A 23,913-nucleotide genomic window follows, 5' to 3' on the forward strand; every position below is an offset into this window, starting at 1 on the left:
CAGGAAGAAAGGCTGTTTTTCTCTGTCAGTCTTCTTGCTGTTCACTGAGACCATCACCCTATATCACTGTGACCCAGATAAGTGACAATCTAAGCATTAAGAAAACTTCTATCTGAATGTGTAACAAAACATTAAATGCATGTTTTCATAAACTAATTTGTACAGCTGAACTGTTTACATTTTGCTGTGAAGATAAATGGCTGCTGGAATACTGAATCTCTTTCAGAGTTTTGTCACACCAAACTATTTTTCTTAGTCATAAAATAAATACTATAGTAGATAAGGGTGATTCTATAATTCTGCCTTTAGTTAGAGCAATAAGTTGGACTTCAACTATCTGAGGTCCTTTGCAAATCAGCCCCCTTTAGTGCTAATATAAATGTAAACACAGCAATCACATCCTGTGATTAGGGGCTGTGGAATATCTTGGGAGCTGAAATGTAAACCCCATTTGGTTCCAAGGCTTCTAAGCTAAGCATCCTACTGTAACACCATAGAAACAACCAGAAGTCAAAATGTTCTCCAGTCAAATGAAATTAAATAAAGTAAGGTTAAATAAATAAATGAATAAATAAATAAACCCCACAAACTGGATAACTTTTAGAAGATCCAATCTACAGCCCTTGAAAGTAGAAAAGATTATCATCCCTTTTTTCTTTCTCAGCCTAAATTATTTGAGTTGTTTAAAAGAATCTACATTAACACCTCTTGATCAGTGTCAAAGTAAAAATTGCTTAATATTTAAGTGATGAAATTCGTAGTACTAAGAGTGGTGGCTTTGATCTTAATTGGCTTCTGATACTGTGACTTACACGAAGTTGTTTGTGGCTTTTAACATGATAGAACCACCCCTCCCCCCTACCTCTACTCTGCTGCAACAGGACTGAATCCTTGTGAAGCAGAGTTTAATGATGCAAATGCTTAGGTGGGTGATTAGACACTCTGAGCACTGAATTCTCTTGTGATCTCAAATCTGCTCAAGTAAAAGGTGATTTTAGACAGAACTGAAGGTTTATCTGAAAATGACTGCTGAATCTCAGTTAATTTAGAGTTGTTGTTTTTTTTGAAATGTCTTATTGTTGCAATTTTCCAGTGACCTCAACTTGATGAGAAAACGAGTGTATTTGATGTATGTGCCTGCCCTTAAATAGCTAGAAGTTTTAATGCAGAATTTATAGCAGTGTTTGGCCAGATTAACTCGACACAGCAAGATCTCTGTTCCTGCACTGAGTAATATTGAAGACTCAGTGGTGGTAGTTCTTTCTTGAAACTTGGAGACTGGATCTTTGTGAATTTGGGCCATGATGGCTATAACAGTATCTTTTCCAAAAGTTAACACTGAGGTTTAACACTACAGAGAATATACCCAGAGCTGATATTCATGTGCAACCACACTGTGGGATCTGTTTTGCTTGGTTAGTGCCCATGCCAAAGACCTGACTAAATGTTTTTATCACTGCTTTGCAATACACAAAAGTTCTTGGGCTGAAAATCAGAAAATTCTCAGGTATGCCAACATTTGTATATTTGTATACTTGAGTTTTAAGGTCTGGAATATAGATTTTTCTTTTCTTTTCTTTTTTTAAAGTGTGGCAAAAGTACAGGAATGAGTTAGTTCTCCTCTGGGAAATTAGCATAAAATCTATGGAGAGGAAAGGACAGATCCAAATGAAATGAGCAGAATAATGCCAGTGCTCAATCAATTTGATTTTATGTTGTAAAACAACTGAATAGCATGTAGGCCCAGGCTAGAAGTCAAAGGTCATGACTATATAGCCCAACTTTCTCAAGAGTGCTAATTTTAATATTTCTTCTTTTGGTCCTGTAATCTCCATGTCCTAATTTCTATTTCAGAAAACATGGTGATCACATCTGAGCTCTTCAGAGATGTGAAGATAATCAGCTAAGACCCTGGGGATCATGTCAATTCTGTCTTAGTTCACAACTAAGGAAACTAAGGCCCCAGGAAATTATGTGACACAGTAGGAACTCAGACTCAGAGCTGATGACTTTTTCCAACCCATGGCTGCCTACTGCAAACAATACTAAACAAAAATGTTTTGGTGAAAAGAAGCCATCTAGACAAGCCATGTGATAGGCAGGACCTAATGCAAAATGAATCTTTGATCAAAGAGTAATAAGAATTTCAAGATGGCGGCAGCAAAGAATTTTTAGCACAAGGTTAAGTACCACTCATAGGTCACACGACCATGAAACTGATCCTGTATGCAGACTATCTGGTGCACAGACAAGTGAATGAATGAATAAGTGCAGGAGTAAAAGGCCTAGAAGCACCTAGAAAATTACTATTATGATTTAGAAGCAGGTTGAGCTATACATTAAACCATCTTGAGTTCTTGTTCGTTTAAATGTCACCCAAATAATTTGAAAACATTCATAGCATAATAACCTTCCAAGTCCCATCACAAATACACTGCGTGAACCATGTCTAAGAAGGGAAGAGCTCTGGTGTGCTTAAGAAATGCCGAGTTCTTACTGGAATTGTTTTTGGCTATTTTCTGACTGTTTATGCATTTTAAAGTAGCCACCTGAATGTTTTTTTAAACCAATCCATGTACAAAATCTAGATTCATATATGAATATTTCATATATTGTCAAACATCCTTGATTTGAAAACAATAGTAATAGTAATAACAAAACCACTACAATTTACTGAATTTTTATTATGTCAGATTCTATGCTCAGGGCTTTGTGTATATTCCTCTCAAAGACCTTACGACCTCCCAATGAAGCTGAAACGTTATCCCAGTTTCCCAGTGAGGAGAACAAGGCTCCAAGACACTGAGTAGCAGAATCAGAATGTGAACTCAGGACCATTCAGACCTGTAACAGCGGGGAAGGCAAATAAGGGAGGTCAAGTATACAAACAACAGTGGAGCAAAGGCTATTGTTTTCCTTTAAGGAGCAAGACTTTCTTGATAAAGCCGGAGTGAAGTTTCACCTTGTGAACAAAAACGCAACTATAGAATACTAAAAGTAGAAATTTCAGATATTGAAAATCTAGGCAGTTAATTTTTATAGCTTCATGAAAAGGCAGATCAGCTGTACAAAGAGACATAAAGGAGGGGCTCCTCCCTCATGGTTTATGGTGCCTTAGGACTGATTGATTGTGTTGCTGCATTAGGAAAAGAGGTTAAACAGTGCAGACTGAAGAATACACAGCCAGGATAGGATTTCAACTCAGGTATCCTGCATATATGCTATTAGGTGACAAGAAAAATTAAAAAGTGGTAACTTTCCTCAGGAGATACAGGATTTATCATATGTAACAGAAACACATGAAACTTTAACTTCGGAGCTTCAAGGGTTATTGGTTTTTTTTGAAGTAGGAACCACAGAAAATGTGAATTTATAATCATGAAATGTCTTACAGAGTTCAAGAGAATTGAGTTAGTGTTTCTGTCTCTACCTCTCAAGAGATAAAAGCGCCTTCATAATTATGGCTTATATTTACTGTGATGTTTCCAAGTGATAATCTGGCAGGAGTATCTTATTTCTCCTTTAAAACAAGCTACGGGGGGAAAAAAAGGAAGCTTGGTGGAAGCAATCTCATTTTCTATATTCTCTCTACTTTTTGGTAGCATTTTCCTCCAATGTCATATTGTTTCTATTTTTATTTGCTTAATTATATGCAAATTCTCTTCCAGGTCTGCAAATTTTTAAAATAATGGCAGAAAAAAAAATAGGGCAAAATATCAAACTTTTATAGTTTGGGTACTCTTACAAATGTGTTTAGGTAGTGCACAATGTGTGTACATAATATGCAAAATGTAACAATGTGCAGAGAGAAATGCTTTGTAACAAAGTACTGACTTTGCTCCTGTATCCATGGGAAAGCAATTCTCCCCATATCTAGGTCAACTCTGGTGCCTGCCCCGCTGCCCAAGACTGCTTTAGACTTCAGGCTTGAGCAATTCTATCCTAGGAGAACGAGAAGTCTGTCACTGGGAAAGGTTTTCTGGGAAGAGCTGGCCTTTTGATCTGTTGAAATGTACCAGTCTTATCGGGAACTGAAAAGAGCTATTTAAGGAGAAGGCGGATAGGCAGAGAATGGCAGAGAAACCCATAGAAAGCACCTGTGTCTCAGACGCCTTGTTTAGCCAAACAACTAATCAACCTTAAAGCCACCACATCTTAGACTTCTTATAATTTGACTTAATAAGGTCTTAATTATTTAGACAAATTTGAATTGGGCTTTCTGTTCTTTGTAGTACAAAACATTCTAATAATGGAAACCCCAATATGACTGAATACCTTAGAGTGAAGGCCAATTTCCATGCATTATCTCTAATTAATTTGACAAGTCTTTAAGAATATTTTCTCCATTTTACAGAAAAGCAAATTAAGACTCAGAGAAACAATTGATATACTCAATTACTCTCATGTAAAGAAGAGATTTTAGGATTTCAATCTAAATCTAACTTTGAAGGGTATCATATACAACATCTATATGGGTATGTGCACACACGCATTTGTGCATATGTGTATGTGGTAGTATTATAGTTTTATATATGAATATACTTATGTATGCCAATATATGGGGGAGGTGAAATCTAGTAGCATAATCATTTATTATGTTTTTGATAAATTGCTAAAGGTAGTTGGAATAATTGAGGATTACACAACAAAATAAATCAAGTGGCCAGAACTAGGTAGAGTAATCCTTACAATTTTTCCTTCTGCATGGGAGTTACTTATCTTCCTTCTCATGAGCCATAACTCAAGTTCTGTTCTTGCAGCTAGCTGAGACTTCAAATGACGTCTGCATTAAATATTTCCCAACCTGTACAGAGATCATGCCTAATGAGGATGAATGTTTTGAGGAGATGTGTCTCTAAAGACAGTAGTCCCCTCTTATCCACAGTTTTGCTTTTCTGTGTTTTCAATGAACTGTAGTCAACTATTATCTGAAATAATTACCTGGAAAATTCCAGAAATAAATAAATCAAAAGTTTTCCATCAAGTATTGTTCTGAGTAGTATGATGATACTGCATCATCCCAATCAGCCTTGCCCCATCCTACCCAGCATGTGACTCATCCCTTTATCCAGAATATCCATGTTGTATAGGCTACCTGTCTAGTACTCACTTAGTAGCTGTCCCAATTATCAGAGAGACAGTTGCAGTATCACAGTGCTTGTGTCCAAGGATCCCAAAACACAACAATAGTGGTGTTGGCAATTCAAGTATGCCAAAGAGAAGCAATAAAGTGCTATGTTGAAGTGAAACAGTAAAAGTATAAGAAGATATTTTAAGAGAGACCACGTTCACATAACTTTCATGACTGTTATAATGGTTCTGTTTTATTATTATTATTGTTGATTTCTTACTGTACCTAATTTGTAAATTAAACATTATTGTAGGTATGTATGCAGAAGTAAAAACAAAACATGCAAGATACAGTACCATTTGAGGTTTCAGGCATCCACTGGGGGTTCTGAAATGTATCCCCTGTAGATAAGGAGGGACTACGATATTCACTCAAGGATGGAAAATTCATTTTGTTGGCCTACCACACACCTCCTTTTTCATATAAGACTTTGCTAATCAATAAAGGCATTATTTTTCTCCCTGACCTTGAATGCAATCCTCCAAATTTCTGCAACACAAGCTGCAAACAGCCACACCAATCAGTCAGGTTTAACTTTGCATTTTGAACCCCATCTGCCCTACTGGTTCTACCTGTTCATTGTGGGACAGCTCTTCAGGGACATAACCAAAAATTACAGAGAAATTGTGCAATGGTAAAGTATGAACCTGAGAGCCGAATGAGGTGCAATTGCTGCTAACTGAAAATATTATCTATGTATTTCTCAAAATTGAGTCTAAAAACTGTATTAGCCGCAATGAAGTTTAAGTGATCCCTAAAGAAAAGGGCAAAGTGTTGTAAAATGTAAGTGGCAATAATAAATTTGAAAAGTTGGACTATCCATGTGTCTGTCTCTTTATACAGATAGCTACATCCACATTCATGAAATGGATTCATGGTTTTTAAAATCATCATTATATTTGGTCCTACTTATAGGTAGTTAAAGCATGTAGATAAATAAAGCATTCAAGAATCCTATTCCTAGAGCCTTGGCAGTTATCTGTACTCTCTGCTGCCCATCCCCAGCTCACTTTGTTCTAAGGAGAAAACAAAGGCCAGCAGGGCCAAGGTCTCCTCCTCAGACATCTGGCTGGCTAACAACTGAGAGAGGCTGGGTTTCAGACTCCCAGTTCTACACTCTCATTCCTTTTTCAGATAGCTCCGACAGCCTTTTCAGTGATGGTTATACATTTTACACTTCAAAATTTTATTAAACCTCATATATTAGCTAAGTGTGTGGTGGAGAAAAGAGAGGGAGAGAAAGAGAGGGAGAGGGTGAGGGAGAGCGGGGGAGAGAGAGATAAAGAGAGAGATTTCTGATAACTTTCTTCTATTCTTTGGAAATCTAGCAGAACACAGGCTCCTAATTTAATGGTTGACCTCTCAGGACATCAGGCCTCACAGGCTGGAGATGGTTTCAGCCATGCATGGATGGGGTGCAATAGTCTCACCTGAGGAACCCCATCCAATGGGATAAGAGATGATGCCAAAACCAGCAATCAACAGAGTGATTCTGTCATGTTTCTTTAATCATTCTTTGCTGAAATGGGAGCTCCACTAAAACACTTTCCTACAGACCCCAGACCTCTAAAATAATTCCCCAACCTTCAAAATGCTTGCTCACACAGTTACCCAGGGACAGATGAATGGATTTAGGGATCCCTTTACATTCTGTCAATCAACTAAATAATATCCACCCTCAGAAATCATGAATGACTGTAGAATGCTTAGTACAAAGTAGGATGTAAAGATCAATAAGGTTAATGTTTATATTGTTACTATGATGATTATATTTAAAAAGCCCCTAATTGATTATCCTGAAAGCAACAGAGCTCTCTCACCACTTATGTCCTATGACTTTATTGTTTCCTTCACTGATTAAATTGAGGAGGTTTATGGTGAGTGGTTGAGATCACGGGCTTTGAAGTCAGACTTGGGCATGAAATCTGACTCTGCCATTGTATGTTCTTGGCTGGATACATACCCATGTTAGGCAGAATAACGTCCCCACCCCTCAAAGATGTCCATGTCCCAATCACAGAGACTGGGAATATGCTAGTTTACATGGCAAGAGGGACTTTGCATATGAGATTGTTAAGGATCTTAAAAGAGGGAGTTAAGTCTGGGTTATCTGAGTGGACCCAATGTAATCACAAGAGTCCTTAAAGAGAGAAGGAGACAGAAGAGTCAAAAAGACACAATTATGGAAACAGAAGCTGGAGTCATGAGATTTCTGGCTTTGAAGGCAGAGGAAGAGGTCCCAAGTGAAGGAATGAAGATAGCTTCAAGAAGCTGGAAAACCAAGAACAGAGATTCTTCCTGGAACTGACACCTTAATTTTAGTCCAGTGAAGCCCAGGTCACACTCCCGACCTCCAGAACTGTAAAATAATAAATCTGTATTGGTTTAGGCCATTAAATTTGTAGTAATCTGTTACAACAGCAATTGGAAACTGATATTCTTTGAGCTTGTGTGTCGTCTTCTACAAAATTGAAATTAAAAAAAATATGTGTTCCCAAAGACTAATATGAGCATTGTAGAGAGAATGTAAATAAAACACTTCAGTGCTTGGCACAGATTAAAAACTCAAGAAATGTTTGGTCATGATGCATATGCTATTACCACATATAAATTTGTATATCATCGATTATAGTAAACAGTGATTTCCATGAAGAATATTTCATTGCATTAGAATAATACCTTATATTTGAGGAGCACTTATCTGGTTTTCACCCAGCATTTCCATCCATGCTGCTTTATCTGATGCTTGTCTAATTGTGTGGGACAGCAGGACATCAGTGGATGAGGAAACTGGGTGTTCAAGGGGAGGTGCCTCCCCCCAGGCCACTCAAAGGCCAGTCTGTTGGCCATGGCTGGAGCGCAGGGCATCTTCTTCCAAATATAACAGGCTTCCAGCCTCATCATGTGGCTTACAGAAATATATACACATGGTGCATAGAATCTTAATATGAAACAAAAACGATAAAGCCAAATGATGATGGGGTTGTTCACTGCAAAACAGACCATTTCACATACGATCTCAGCCAGTGGAGTTTTCTGCCAGGGCCTCCAGCCCCCTCTCTTCCATGCGTAGCCAGATACACTTTCTAATGCATCGAGTCAATTGTGCAAGGCACAAGGGAAAAAATCCCATCCTGACCACAGCAGGCAATCACCTTATGCCCTGAAGCATGAAGTTTGATTACCCTTATCTCAGTTTATCATTAAATCAAAAACTGGTGGTATAAATACTAGACCAGAACTCCATTTATGAAATGATATAGGTCAGTCAGCAGAAATAAGTGAGTGCCCTTTTTCTTTCATAATTTCAGCTCACTATGAAGCTCTTTTGCAAACTGGTAAGGAAAAAAAAAAAAAAAACCTCTTTAGTTGTGATCAGATTTTACTTCTTTTTCACTCTTTTGGGAGCTTGCTGAGATGTCTTTGGCTCATACACATTCTCCTTGTGCTTTAGGCAAGAGGTCTCAGATTTACCTCGTGGCCCGCTACAGGTAGTCTTGATGAATCACACTGTGCTTGGATGGGAATCTGTGTTTTAACAAGATGCCAGGTGATGTGCAGGCACATTGATGTTTGAGACGCTCTGGCTGCACTGGGATACCTTCTCCCGAAGTGTGATGAAGGGGTGGGCATGAGTTGTCTGGGGTGTCTGTTAAGAAGGCAGGCTCCTGGGCTCCACTCCACACCCAGACAAATAGACCCCGGGTGCCAGGGTTCTGCAACTCTGCATTTCACTGCTGTGTGATTTGAGGCATTTTGAAGTGCAAAGTCCACAGAGAGACATGGGAGATGAGGGTGATGATAGGAATGGTTTGAGAGTGCCTGAATTTTCATGGCACTGTTCAAGTTTCATCAGCCCAGGGGCCACCAGCATGGAACACATACCAGATATCTACATTTGTCCTTTGACGCAATCAACAGTGGACACCAGATTCCTGACAACATGATGCTGACAGATCTGACATCTGGATTAAGGATCGTCAACTACCATCAAGGTCTGGGGTAAATCCAGGCCATGGGGCACCTGCTGCCGCATTCCCCTCTCCATTCTGGCTGGTCTGTGGCCAGAGTTGTGGGTTAGAGTAGAGGGTAATTGTTGTTGAACTGGCTTCAAGGTCTATGTCAGTTCAAGAGAAATGATAAAAACACATGTGGACAGATAACACAGGAGAAGATCTAAAAGCATAGGCTCTGGAGCCAGACTGAATTTATTTTTATTTAAAAGACACTGATATATTTATAGCACTCACTATATGCCAAATACTATTATAAGTGCTCTTCAAATATTAATTTGTTTATGTCTCACAGCAACCCTTGGAGGTGGGTACTACCATCAGTGTTCACCTTTTGTGAAGGTGAAACAGAGGCTCAGAGAGGTTAAGTATTTTGTCCAAGATCACGCAACTTATTAGTCACATAAGCTAGGACATACAACCCCAAAAGTCTGGTTGAGTTCATGTTATGAACTACCATATTACACTGCATCTCATGGATCCCAGCCCTCCGGTTCCACTGTTCACTAGCTGTTTGACCCTGGGAAAATTACTCTCCCATGTCTCAGTTTCTTTCCATTTAAAAATATGTATATTTTTAATAACAGTATCCATCTCAAGGAACACTGATCCAAAGATTTAACATATTTACATATAAGAGTATTAGGCACATAGTTAAGTACCCAGATTAGTGCTCAGCTATTAGTCTTACATTCTCAGGGGTTGCATGAGGATTAAATTAGATAACATATTTAAAGTGCCAGGCACAGTGCCATGGCTCTTGGTGAGCACACAGTAAGTGCTAGCTGTTATTATTAGTCTAGCTAGCCAGCCCAGTTTATTTTAGATCCTGTCTGGAGGCAACTGTGCTCTGAGCAGGGGGAGGCAGCTTGCCCTTCACTTCAACAAGCAACTGGGTAGGAGCCAATACAATTATTAGACTAAACACGTTCTCTGTTTTATGTCACTGGAATATTCCTGAAAAGTTCTCATATTGAATTTGTTTGCGCTTAATTCCTTTTCCCTATTGACCTATGTTATAATTTTTGATTGATCTTTAATTGGCAGCAATGATTCAGACTTAAAGACTCTTCTCCAAGACGGCCCGTCATGTAACTATAACTTGTCAAAGACTTACATATACCATGGGAAACTGAAACACTGGAGCAATTCTTGGCAAAGCAATTGGTTCGATCATTCCCTAATGCAACTGTTTTCACTTTATTTTTCCTTTATTATGTGTTCTAATAAGCATACTTATATGATGGAACTTCTGGTCTTCCCTCCCTTGAAGCTTATTATATTCACTATTAAACGTAACTCTGTGTTGCTTATAATTTATGTTAACCAAGCAGCTAATGATGGATTAGAAATCACATGCTCAAACAGCCTAGCTTGGTGGAAGTTTTGGCATAAGGGGTGAGAGCAAAAGTCGTGGGTGACATGGTGGGTTACTGATGGCAGGTAGGTTTATCCTGAAAACTCAGAAGCACAAAGGGATGCTGAATCCTCAGAGACCTACTCAGTTTTCCAAAAGGATTCATTGATAACTTTCCAAGTCATTTATTCTCTGTGAGTAAAGACTGTCAGAGCCCCAACACACTGCTTGCAATATACCAGTCATGATGGCCAACATCTGCAATGTAGTAAACAGTTACTCAATTATCACGTTTATTAAAATATTTGCAGCATATCTACTTTGCTAACTTGCAATAGTGACCAGAAAACAGTCTCATCGAACCCGCAATCCAAGTTAGCACCTAGACTCCAACTTAATTTACTATCACGGTTTCAATATGATTTTACTGTCTTTTCCACTTTTTATCTCCACATCCTCTTCTCTCCCCTCTCCAAATGCCCATATATTACAGAGTCTATATCTAGACTCCTTTCAAGTTAAAAAAAAAATAAAGATAAAGCTGATGAAGCAACAACCTTCCAATCTGGTTCTGCTAAACAATTCTGTGAGGAAAATCGTCTTGCTGGGTAATTTGAGGCAAATCATGTTCTCTCTTGCAATGTTTATGTGTACCACTGATCCAGTTGGCAACTGACAGAGTATTCTTTTTTTTTTTTTTTTTTTAGTTCTGATCACAGAGCAATCTACTGAATTGCCACAGGATTGATCCCATTCATTCTGATGTCTTCAGTTGCGGGCCCATCTGCTGAATAGCTAAGTACAGTAGCCCAAAGACATTCAATAAATCTTTTGGAATTGCATGGCAAACTGCCTGTACACACCTGAAATGAAACTCTGTTGTAGGTAAGGACTCAAATGTGGACAACTGCTCTAGACCCCGACTCCTGCCCCACCCCAGGGCATCTGCCTAAGCTGTTCTCTATGCCGGGAATGCTCTCCCTCGCACCACCTCCCCCAAAACCCCTCACTGTCCACCTGTCCAAATCCTACCTAGTTCAAGGTCCAGCTCAAATATCAGTGGCTTCACAAAGCCTTCTCTGACCACCCTACCCAGAAATAACCTCTCACTCTTCTCAGTTTCCACTGGTCAGTGTTTATCTCCTCTGGCACTAAAAACATACCTTGTTTTGTTTTTGACTTTATTTACTTCATCTTTCCTATGGCACTAGGTTAGGTCCCTGAGCTCTGAACTGCATCATGCCCTTCTTTGAACCCTCTTCCCTTGGCACCTACTAGTACAGAGTGGACACTTGGTAGAAGTCAATTAAATGAACAAATATTTGTGCCAACAAATTATGAAAACAAAACCTGCAACATTTTTTTCCTTTCTTATGCCTCTATTTCTTCTTTGTAGCTTAAAAAAAAAAAAAAAAAGCAAAACAAACATTAACTTGACCTACTAATGACCCAGGGAACATTTGGAAACTTCATGATATATGTAGAAAACTCCCAAGACCAAAAAAGCTTCCAAAGACCCTTCTAGGAACAAGTGCGGTGTGGGAAACATGGGGAGCGTCCCAGTCCCTGGTTTGCTGACAGCCTCCTCCTGGGGAATGCAAGTGTTATTTTCTCAAGAAGCTTCATCTGCTCCGGCTCTGATGTGCCAGTTCCTCAGCTGAGTAGAAACTCCTCACTTTATTTTTAAGTACAGACTCCAATAATAGGCTAAGTAATTGCAGATTTGCCTGAGGCCTTATTATACATGTACCAACAGATTGAACTTTAAAAACCTGTGTTTCCTTCCCATAAATATAAGTTGAAAACCTTAAATTTCAACATTATGTGTAGTGGTAATATGCATTTGTTGTTGTTTTCCTCTCATAGGAGTCCTGTATTAAAAAAAACACAATGACAACATCAATAACAAAATGCTAATGCACTGGGGACAACATTGCTCTGTTATAACTAAGGAGAATGTATGGTACAACATAATATAGTCAAACTTCAGTAATACACTTTCCATCCTGGGGCCACCAATGCTTGAACAGCTGCAGCTCTTACTATCTTTGCTGATGGGGTCCATAAATACTCCTGTGAAACAGGACAAAGATATGTAATGGATCTTCACCTGCCAAGATCAGGGAAATGAATGTCAATCGCACCCCGACGCAGAATCATTTTTTGGTGGAGAGTGATGAATATTACCATTTGTTCTAATGCCACTGTAATCCTGAACGGGAAAGTCCAAAGCAGAGAAAAAAAGTGGGAGAAGACACTGTTCTGGGACACTTGAAAAGAAGTACCTGTCATAATCATTTGGTCAACAGGAATAAAAATGCTGAAAGAATTTTTCAGAAATATCAGGAGGATAAAAAATTGCAGGTGCTCTGTGTTCCCAGACACAATTCCCTGTTATGTGTGATGAAAACACAGGCTGAGAGGCATGAAGATCTGAATTCGAATCCTGAGTTCTCTACCTCCTATGTGTGACCTTAGAACAATGGTTTAACTTTTGGTACTTCAATTTCTTCCTTGATAAAGCAGTGATAACAGACCTACCTACTGCAGTTGTTTGAGGGTGACATGATGTAATAAAGATAAAGATCATATCATGGTGTTCAGAATTTAATAAGCAGACTAACATTCAGTACTGTGTATTATGTTGGCTCCTGTTTTCCTTTCCATTTCCTCCTTCCTCTTCCCCTCCCAGTTGTTTCATGGTGGATTTCATTCATCAGTGTCAAGTAGAGAAGAGAAGATAGTAGCTAACTCACACCAAAATATGAAACAGTCTCCTCTTGGCACATGGAACTCTAAGAATAATATTCCTAATTATAAAAGTTTAAACAAACAAATGAAAGGCTTGGCGATATCACCTAGCAAATACACAGACCTAATTCATGTTATTTTGACTTTAACAAGCAATGGCTACTCTAACAGGTACCTCATTAAGTAAAAAGAAGAAAATGAAACAAACAAAAAAATGTAGTAGAAAGCACCGTGTTCTATTAGGCATAGACCCATTTTTAGGTATATCAGATGTTCTCTGTGAAAAGGGATGAAGGAATAGCATGCTCAGCTCACCCCCCTAGACAGGTCCTTTTCTGTCTTCAGTCATTTGGGATCACAGGCTAAAGCCTACCTCATTCATTTCTTCACCTTTTCAAACGGAGACAAATGAATGAATTCTGATGGTGTAAGATAAGTAGGATCTGAATGGCTCCTTCTAATTCTCTAATTCTAGCGGTTTAATCTTACCAAGCCCAAAGAATCTTTGCTGTGGTCACTTAAGTTGGGGCAAGCTCCCTCTTAAGTGGAACTCATCCTTGCAAGCCAGCAGGGACTGCAGCAGGTGTGCTTCTAGAACTGGATAAGGGGTCTGACACAGGTTGAAAAATAATGGAAATGTCCCGTTCTGGGTGTTAACTTTAGTTACCACAGCCAGACAATGTTGCCAGTGGTGTGGAAGAAAAAATTGCTGTAGCCAGCTGTGCTGTTCACAGTCGGATGGATTCTGTGTAGCTCCAAATGGTGATGGAGCCAGCAGCCTGTTGTAGCCAAGGACAGAATGATGGATGATCTACATACTGTTTCCAAGTAGAGAGAATGGCGGAAGTTCACTTCAGGGTTGTTAAAATGCTAATCTGGGTGACTTAACAAAAGTCTTAATAGAAAAGAAAAGTTTGAGAAATAAGTATACCTCATGTGGTAATCTGTGAAGACCACTGATTTCATCGTCTTTGGTTATTTTATGGTTGTTTTTCAAAGTAAGAAGGTTTAGTAGTTTTCCTGTTGGGAGAACTAGAAGCAGTGACATTGATTAGCTGCACTGCCACTGGAGGAAGGGAGGTCTAAGAAGGATAACTCAGCCCAACAATAGCCAGCTCAACTGAAAAGTGTTAGGGTGTGCTTAATATAGTTATGTGTTTTTTATTGTCCCAATGTGGCATGGGAATAAATCAAAACACACTTTTTTTTCCCCCCAACGAAGTTGGCAGCTGTTCATAAAATAATCACATCCTAAGATACTGGCTTTGGCAGATCTTAAGGCTAAGTCTCCATTCACATAAGGCACAGAAAGTGTCATCTCCCACTCTAGTAGGAGAGTATAACTCTATGTGAGTTATACTCACAATGCATTTTATCATTCATTAGTGATAAAGATTTGACCACTGTAAATATTTGGTGTGGACAGTATTGCTTTAAACTCTCTAGGATAAAATAATATGCTTCAAAAGAAAGGTGCATATTTACATTTCTTGCCAGAAGACCTCCCTTGCCATTCTTTATTTCTCTTTATACTTGCTCAAGTTGAACATAGGTAAACATGACTGGCCCACCTGATGTTGGATCACTAGCTAACATAACTCCTTGCAAAAGACAGGTACTCAATAAACACTAACTGGCTGACATACCCTAACTGCCTCCTGTTTCCTCTAGAAATAAATTTAGAACACGCAGGCGTAAGGTCTATTAATTGAAATAAAAGACAATATTTTATCCTGCAATATGCTAAGGAAAGAGTTCACCTCCTATGGTTACACTAATAATGGTTAGGCATTCAGCCAGGCTCTTAGCTCTGCATAAAATGCATCAGAAGAGTGAAAAATGATCCTTTTTCCGATGCATTTTTCACTCTTTGTATTTTAGTGAAACTCACATGCAAGAACAATGACTAAGCTAATTACCATGGTTCATTAGATAGAGCAGCAAGAAGTGAAGAACTTATCCAATTTCAATAAGTCCTTAACAATTATGGGTATCATTGTGAATCAAAGCTCTGATTCCTGTTTACTTGTTTATGGCTTTTCAAGCAATAGAAACCGTCACACATGAGGCAAAAGCCCACTTACCCAAATTACAGTTACTGGATAGAGTCTTCCTGTGCAGCAAACAAGTAGACTGAAGTCCTTTGGATTTCTAAGTTGCCCTTACTCTACCAGGTTTACGTCACAGCCATCTTTCAAATCCATCAAACCAGGGGAGACAAGACCAGATGGTGCTATTAGAGGGCACCAAAAAAGAAAAAAAAAAAAGGCAAAATGCCCACAAATCTAAATCAAACTCAAGTTAACCAGCTGTCTGGTAATAGGGAAGTCACAATATTCCTGGCACACTCTCCTGCATAACAGAAATGTGCCTCAAAAAAGGTTATCTATGTCACATCTCTAGTAGAAATGAAGGCAGGTAGCAACTTTCTGTAGGATCCAGCAAGAAAGGGTAGTGGATTTTTACCCTAACTAAAAGTTCCTATGGAAGAAAAAGGTCTGATAAACTACACATTTTGGAAATCTTAGCATTATCTATTTATATGTCTTTCTGTGAGAATATTCTGGAGACCTAAACAAAAGCACAGACACTAATTGTAAAAAAACAACACAGAGCTATAGTTTATTTATCTTAAGATATTTAAGTTCATGGCAATATAGACCCGAATCTCAGAGCTTATCTGGCAATTTCTATTTATCTAAGCTAGAGTAAATGTTTGTGTAATATCTGCCAGCTTGACAGAATATGCCTGTCACTCACTACATTAAACATGACTACACACAACTTAATTTCCTGAGTTAGATACCTAAGACAGTGAAGGGATTTGTTTTTAACAGGATGAATAAACCAGCATCAAACCTATCGTTTTAAACCACCAAAAGGAAAGCAAAATCCTCCTCCTGAGATGTCCAAGGTAAGATTTATCAATACTACAAGAAAGAAATCTTGTAAAAATTTCTTCAAATGTATTTTTCTTATTCTGAGGCGACACAGAAGAAATTAGTTTTAAAAAATGTTAAACCTTTCTATGGGACTTCAGCCTTGAAATTTAGAAAGAAAAAAAAATCCACTTTGTTATCCTAAATATCAAGTATATCAAGTAGAGGGAAGTACAACTGTAAGAACACACACACACACACACACACACAAACACACACACAATTTTGTACTGCAGACTTAGAATTCATAGTAGCCAGAAGTTTGGGGGTGGGGGAATTGCCCTACACATTTTTTCCCCAAATAACCGGAAACACCACAATTTTATTTTAAGCAAAGGAGCCACTATGCTGGTGGACACAAGGTCCAATTACTATGTGGCATCTACAATAATAATGATCTGTTGTCCCTTCTGCGAGAGTGGAGAGGGTTTGGGAGGCTGGAATACCAGTTAGTTACTGACTGGTCGCCTCTGAGCAGGGTGTACTGCCCCAAGTTCCTCTAGCGCTGTAATTCACACTATACTTCAATTGCCCCTAGCTCGATGACATTTAGCTTTTTACAAGTTCGGGATTTAAACAATCACCTGACCGCAATGGTCTTGATGGCGGATTGAGCAGAAAAAATTCAAACCCAGCTCTCCTTCACATCTCCAAGTCCTTCATGACCTTTCATTTAAATCCAGCAGTTATACACGACAAAAGGATGCTTTAATTCCTTCCAAATTACTCAGGGCATGCTGCTGTATCAATTTCTGCAGACCACGGACAAACATCACTGTCGTTAAGACGAAGAGAAAAGTTTCCCTACCTTCCTCTTCACCATGCCCCCGCTAGTGGCTCCCTCCCGGCTGCAGGACGCCTCTTGCCGCCGGAGAAGGGGCTCATGCAAAATTGACTCTTCCTTATTTGTTTCCATCCATAATTGATGGGGAGATGAGAATGTAACACATCTCAGCGCGGAGCTCTTGCCGCCTGGCGGAGACCCTGTCTAAGACGCTTCCGTAAAGCATTTCCAGTCGAAGAACAAAGCACGGAAAGTTGCCTGGAGAGTGGCCGGGAGCAGAAACCTGGGCGCCGGGTGGGAAGCGGGGTGGGCTGTAGGGAGCTCGGGGCAGCGGAGCCCCGCCGCAGCGCGCTCAGCCAGTAGAGGGGCAGGGAGGGTGGGAAGTGGCCGCCCTCGGGGCAGGAGCTGGTGATCGGCCCCCGGGGTCGGGGTGGTCTTCTTGCCGGAGCCTCCTCTGTTGGCCAGCAAGCTCTCTCCACCCGACCGTCCCACCCGAGAGCGCACTGACAGGTAGCCTTAGGTGCCAGGGGCTCCTCCGCCTGCTCCCAATCGGCCCCGCGATGCCAGATCCCTGGTTGTCCTGGCGTCCGTTCCAGGGCGGGCAGGCTGGATGGGGCGGCCGAGCTGTGGCCGGCTCCTGAGACCTTAGCTCGGCTCTCTTCCAGGGGCTGGAGCTGCCGTGCCCAGTACCCAAGCAGCCCTAGCTCCCCCTGACAATGTGAAGGGGAGCGCTGGCCGTGTCTGGCTAGAAACTTTTACTTGCTCCCCCACTCCGCTTTTTCCCCCCTTCGGAGGAGGGGTGTGTGCACAGTGTAGGAGGGCCTCCAAGTCTACGTGCCCCTCCCCCACAAGCAGCCAGCTTTGCCAGTTTTGACGGGTCCGCCAAACCTCTCTACGCGTCCCTGGCACGGCTGGAGAAAGAGCTTCTCAGAAAAGAAATCAACTCCCCAGTGACACTGCACACACAAACGACACTGAACACACAAACACATGCACACGCACACACTGTGCGATTCAGGCTCTCAGGTTCTGGGTCCGACCCCCATTATGCAGCCAGAGCATTAGAACATTTTTAAAAGACGGTCTTACCTCATGGAGGGAGGGTGATTAAAAAAAAAAGCAGCTTGGCACGATCAAGGTAAAAAGAAAATAATGACAGTATTCAAAAATAGATATCCCTCTGTCTCCTTAGGTCTTGGCTTCCTCGATATATCACGAAACTCGCTGCTACCAGTCCTTGCAGCAGCAGCAGCAGCAGCAGCAGCGGCAGCGGCAGCAGCGGCAGCGGCAGCAGCGGGACAGAGCAAGAGCAAAACAAACTGATGCACGGCAAATGGTGTAATTCGATCCATCTCCAAGTCAATCCATCAGGCGAGCCCGAGCCTGGTTCCCTCCGCGCACTCCGCAGCTCGCGGCTTGGGTCCCACCCCCGGGCGGGCGCGGACGGCAGGAGGCGCGGGCGGCCCGGCGCGCTCACCCTCGCCCTCACTGGAGCACCGCGGCCAGCGCCGCCTGGAGGCCCCCACCCTGGCGCCGCGGCGCAGCTGACCCCGCGGTGGCCTCCGCGTCCCTTCTCTCCGGCGCTAGGCTGCGCGCCTTCTCTCTCCCCACCTTTGAGGAGCTGTTCCTTCCAGCAACTCCCAGCGCCTCACTCATCCAGCTCACTGTGGCTGCTGCAGCCGTAGGAACAGCCTTGTCACTTCCCTCCCTGTTTTCCCTTTTTTTTTTTTTTTTTGCACGCTCCCTCGCTTCTTTGAGAGCTTTCCTCCAGACATCCAGAGGACAAATCATTGCAGTCCAGTAGAGCTGTGGGCGCAGTTGTTCCCTGAAGTTCTGCCATAGTTCTAAGATTTATCTTTTAAGCAACATCCTTACAAACCCGCCCCCCCCAGCTACTCCCCCCTCCCATTTCTCTTTATAACCACTAAGCAAAACAGCTGGGAAGAAGCAATCAAACATTGCTTTATCTTTATAAAATACAGAAATTGCCTACTAAAAATCCCATTTCTACTTTGAATGAAAGCCATTCAGTACAGTATAATTTTGCAGGCTAAAGAGCCGGTTTTACAGGCAAGTGTTTCATGTAAAATACGTTGTGGGAGAAATGAAAATGTCCTTGAAGTGACATCATTTAAAACTGTCACAAATAAAAGGGGGAAAAAGTCACATATTCCAAAACAAGAGGATTTTAATCCAAATGATATTTCCAAGAACAGGTTGTGTTTATTAATTTCTAGTTGAATAATGATTACTATGAGGCTTTAAATGGCAGGAATGAACCATGATGTCCCTGTTTAACAAAAAAAACAAAACAAAACAAAAAGACAGATTTTCCTCTAAACTTTTAATTTTCTTTTGAGCATGGTTAATTACTATAAAAGAAAGAAGGGGGGATGGTGAGCAGAGAGACAGGATTTTCCTTTTCTCAATGCTTCCTGCTTTCTCCCAAACACAAAGTTAAGTTACTTTACATTTAGGAAGAATGCCCTGTTCCTCCTTTTTCTGAAACTTCCAATGACAGCATTGAAAAGCAACTCAAAAAAGGACACCCCAAGAAACTACTGCAGGACTCATCCGGAGAACTGTTTCCTCCCTAGTTAACACTTTGTAACCAAAAAGAAGAAAGGGAGAGGAACTAGAAGTCTTTTAAAATATAAACTCTCTTCCTGCTGTTCTTCCTATTACAAGAAAAGGGTAGGGGGCGGAAAGAACAGCTTTGGCAGCACAGCTCTGTGATTTTTCTGTTGTTAAGTCTTTTGTTGCTTGCCTGGCTGGTGTTTTCTGGTTGTGCTGGGCTCTGACATCATTGCAAGTTACTTGGCAGTCAGGGCCCTTCCCCAGCCAACTTCTGACCCAGAAAGCTTGCCTGTTTCCTGGCGTCCAGTCATTCAGTATTTTCTCCATCAAGGGCACAAGCCCCACTGCAGACAGAGGACACTGTGCATTGCATGAAGATGAAAGGGGGTGATCATTGGCTTGATGAGGAATCAAATCACCATCCACCTGGAGACAGAGCTTTCGAGTTGTCCTCTGCCTGCAGTGGCAGCAAGGGGAAAAAGTTTAGTTCTCTAGATTACTGAATTCTTTGCTGAAATTCCTCAGTAGTCAGAGTTACAGAGCAAAACACCAGAAAGTACACTTTAACCTTAAATCTAGGAATAAAAAACTTGTAGATTGCAGAAGGATATGCGGATAGGTCATTTCATAGCCATGGATTACTGCCTCACTCTGGCTGGGCACAAATCAGGTGCCACTGAAGCAGGAACAAACTTTATTTCACCAACGCGAACTCCCCAGGAATCCCTGCAAGAACTCCAAAGTAGCTGGCGCCCTGAGTCGGACAGCAGGGGTCTATATACAGTTGAATACACAGCTTAACTTAACCATCATCATCTCAATGGCTCGCTGGCAAAATGCCAGGTGCCACCCCGACTCAGCTGTAGCCCTCAACAGATTACACATGTTTTCAGTCTAAGTATCCTTGGGACCTCAGAGTCAATCCTTGTATTTGGTCTGATGGAGGAAAAGAGGTAGGGAAGCAGGCAATCCACTGGCATGGAAAAAATGTATCCTTTACCTTTGGCTCAAGACCAAAATACTGCAACTCTTGGTTCTGGGAATCTGATAGTCAAGAAAATTGCACTTAAAAAAAAAAAAAAAAACTTTAGTAGAATTCAGGGAAATGGTTCAGTCTACTCTTCAGCTACTACTATTGTGGTTTATTAGTGTTTGGTCCTATCAGTTCACTTTAGAGTCTTTCAACCCTTGATTCTGTTTACTTCTCCTGCCCAACACCCCTCTATCCACATCTTGTGCTTTAGGCAAATACTTGCAGCTCTCATCGTGACATGATATTTCTCTTCTCTTCTGTGCTGCACTTTCCCTATATTGTCATGTAGCTCTTTTTTTTTTTTTTTTGCCCCCTTGTTTTTCTTGACTTAACAACAACAAAAATGTTTAGGTTCCAAAATTTCCCTCATTCCACTTACCCTTGTATGGGTCTAACTGCCTCTTCTGTACTCCTCTAACAAATATGTAATTTATCAAATTAAAAGACCATTTTCAGCTTGAGATGTCATCTCACTTGATTTTTTTTAAGTGTCATCTTTTTTTAAAAATTTTATTCTAATTAGTTCTACATGACAGTAGAATGTATTTTGACATATTGTGCACAAATGGAGCACAACTTCTCCTTTGGCTACACACATGCGGTCACACTGGTAGTGTAATCACACATGTACAAAGGGTAATAATGTCCATCTCATCTCACCATCCTTTCCATCCTTTCCATCCTCCCATTCCCTCCCCTCCCCTCAGTCCCCTCTGCACAACCCAAAGTTCTTTCATTCTTCCCTACCCCCACCCCTATTATGGATTAGCATCCACTTAACAGACAAAACATTTGGTCTTTGGTTTTTAGGGTTTGGTTTATTTTATTTTACCATGATATTCTCCAGCTCCATCCATTTACCTGCAAATGCCATAATTTTACTATTTTTTAAGGCTATGTAATATTCCATTGTGTATATGTACCATATTTTCTTTATCCATTCATCTGTTAAAGGCATCTAGGTTGGTTCCATAGTGTAGCTATTGTAGGGAAAAAGATACACTCATACCTTGCTGGTAGAACTGCAAATTGGTGCAACCACTATGGAAAGCAATATGGAGATTCCTCAGAAAACTTGGAATGGAATCACCATTTGACTCAGGGATCCCACTCCTTGGTTTATATGCAAATGAATTAAAATCAGCATTCTACATTAATGCTGCATTCTACATTAATACACAGCCACATTAATGTTTATAGCAACTCAAGTCACAATAGCTAAACTATTTAACCAACCTAGATGCTCTTTAAGCTTCATCATTTAAAAAAAATAATTTTTTATTTGTTGGATACTTCTTAACAGCAGGATTCTTATTTTCCCTACCTGGACAACCCCAGTGCTTAGCACAGTGATGGGCACTAAAAAAAAAATACCTATTAATCAGGTCTTATATTGAAATCTACAACTTTCTTTTACCATTATGTACTAAACCAGAAAGTATGGATGCTCCTTCAGAGCAAAGATTTACTCATTGTGACCCCAGGGCTCAGCACACTCCTGACATGAGAATGTTTGTTAAATGGAGTGAATGAATAAATGAATGAACAGAGATATTTGGCTCTTTTCACAATAAGAAAGAAAACTTTAAAGGCTTGACTCTGCATGATTAGTGATTATACTTCAGTATTGTCTATACATGTCTCCCATTGGTGATAAGTAGTAACTTAATTTAGAATCTAATTTTAAGCATAAAAGCCATCTGAAAATTAAAGATCTTTGTGTCTAATTGTCAATAAAAATTTATCAATTGCCAGAAAGTACAACTCTTTAATTATTACAGTTATTAAACAGAACACTAATACTTAATATGTAACAAGTTATTTTCTAAGCAGCTTATAACTACCAACTTGCAATAATTCTATGAAGTAAGTAATATTATTATCATTTTAAAGATGAGGAAACTGAGGCTTAGAGAAATTTAAGTGACTTGGCAAATGTTACATGGGTAGTAACTAGCCATTTATATCCTACCTCTTACTTAGTTATAATAGATAATAGAGAGGTCATCTTTAATAGAGATATTTAATAGCAAACTCTTTGGAGTCTATGTAGACTGGATTACAATGCAGGTTCCTCCTCTCACTATACATATGACTTGGGATAATTTATTGAGCCGCACTGAGCTTCATTCTTCTCATTTGTGAAACAGGGATAATGATAATATTTGGAATGGATTTTATGAAGAATAAATGTGATAACACATGTTAAGTGTTTAGCAAATGCCTGGAAAACAGTAAGCAATGAATAAATACTAGAAAGTTTTTACAGATGCTATGAACGCAGTGTAGTCTTGGAATGCCACAGAAGTGGTTTAGAAACTGTAATCCAAACTCATATTAAAATGTGAGACTTAGAGCAGTCATACATGGTACACAACAGGTTTGCAATAAATTTTTGTTCCCTACCATCTCCTTTTCCCCCTCATCTATGGGTATATGTCTATTAAATCAGGTATACACACTACTTACTATCCAGTAGATAAGAAAAAACATTTTGTATGAATTTTAATGAATCATAAAGTTTAGGATGTAAAATTTCATATTTCAAAATAAAAAGATGAAGGTATTGAAATTTCAAAGGTAGCTGCAGCTTCCGTGATTACTTTAATTTGGAATGCACATACAGCATTCCTGGCGTTTGCACATTATAGAAAGTGCTTTTGTGGCAAGGGATTGCTTTCAAAACTAATCTGAGCTCCCCATGACATGATAAATCATTAATAATATAGACTGAATCTTGAATCTGCATAGGCACAGCTGGCCTCCTTGTGTCAACCGTCTGCATATGAAAGTGACTCTGCCAAGATATTTCACTTTAATGAAAAATATTTATCATGGTAAATCTTGAACCTCAAGATTTTACTGACATAATTCATTTCTATTATTATGTACTATGATAGTGTACCACCATACTATGCTTATGTTTGGAATGATAAAAATATGCTTTTTAAAGTCATTTTGATTACTCTGCCTTAGCATGAATAAATTTTGCTGTTCACTCTAAGGAAAGGGAGTGAACCATGCATTTATGGAAATAATAAATTAGTAATTTATCTGATTTTGCTGATGACTCTGCAGGTAGCACAGGGTGGACAGTGAGTGCTCAAGCCCAAATAAAAAGAATCAGCCTTTTAAAAACATCTTGTTATTTCTAACAGAAACATGAATAGCATATAGCTTTTAATAATATTAGCTTTTGAAAAGAGAGAAGAGATATGAATATTATCATCATTTTACAAAGATCTTTTGAAAAAAACAGAAACAAAATAAACTTTTGGAGGCAGGATCAGATAAGAAGCCTCCTGGTAATTCAGAGTTGGTTTTGTGC

General features: G+C 39.9%; 1 protein-coding gene across 17 annotated transcripts in view; it reads right to left on the reverse strand.

Moving 5' to 3' along the window:
• Sema6d (semaphorin 6D) overlaps window positions 1-23,913 on the reverse strand; it is a 583,228-nt gene that overhangs the window by 36,632 nt on the left and 522,683 nt on the right. For 6 of the 17 annotated variants that reach the window (XM_048793852.1, XM_048793848.1, XM_048793853.1 and 3 more), the window contains exon 1: window positions 17,000-18,761. The exons of 3 other annotated variants lie outside the window; for them this stretch is intronic. The gene's annotated coding sequence lies outside the window, so the exon portion shown is untranslated. Of the gene's footprint in view, window positions 1-16,999; window positions 18,764-23,913 lie in introns of those variants that run through there. 8 more of the 17 variants (XM_048793854.1, XM_048793850.1, XM_015480693.2 and 5 more) reach the window with 4 other exon arrangements.

The sequence above is a fragment of the Marmota marmota genome, unplaced genomic scaffold, assembly GCF_001458135.2.
Source record: "Marmota marmota marmota unplaced genomic scaffold, marMar, whole genome shotgun sequence".
NCBI lineage: Eukaryota > Metazoa > Chordata > Mammalia > Rodentia > Sciuridae > Marmota > Marmota marmota.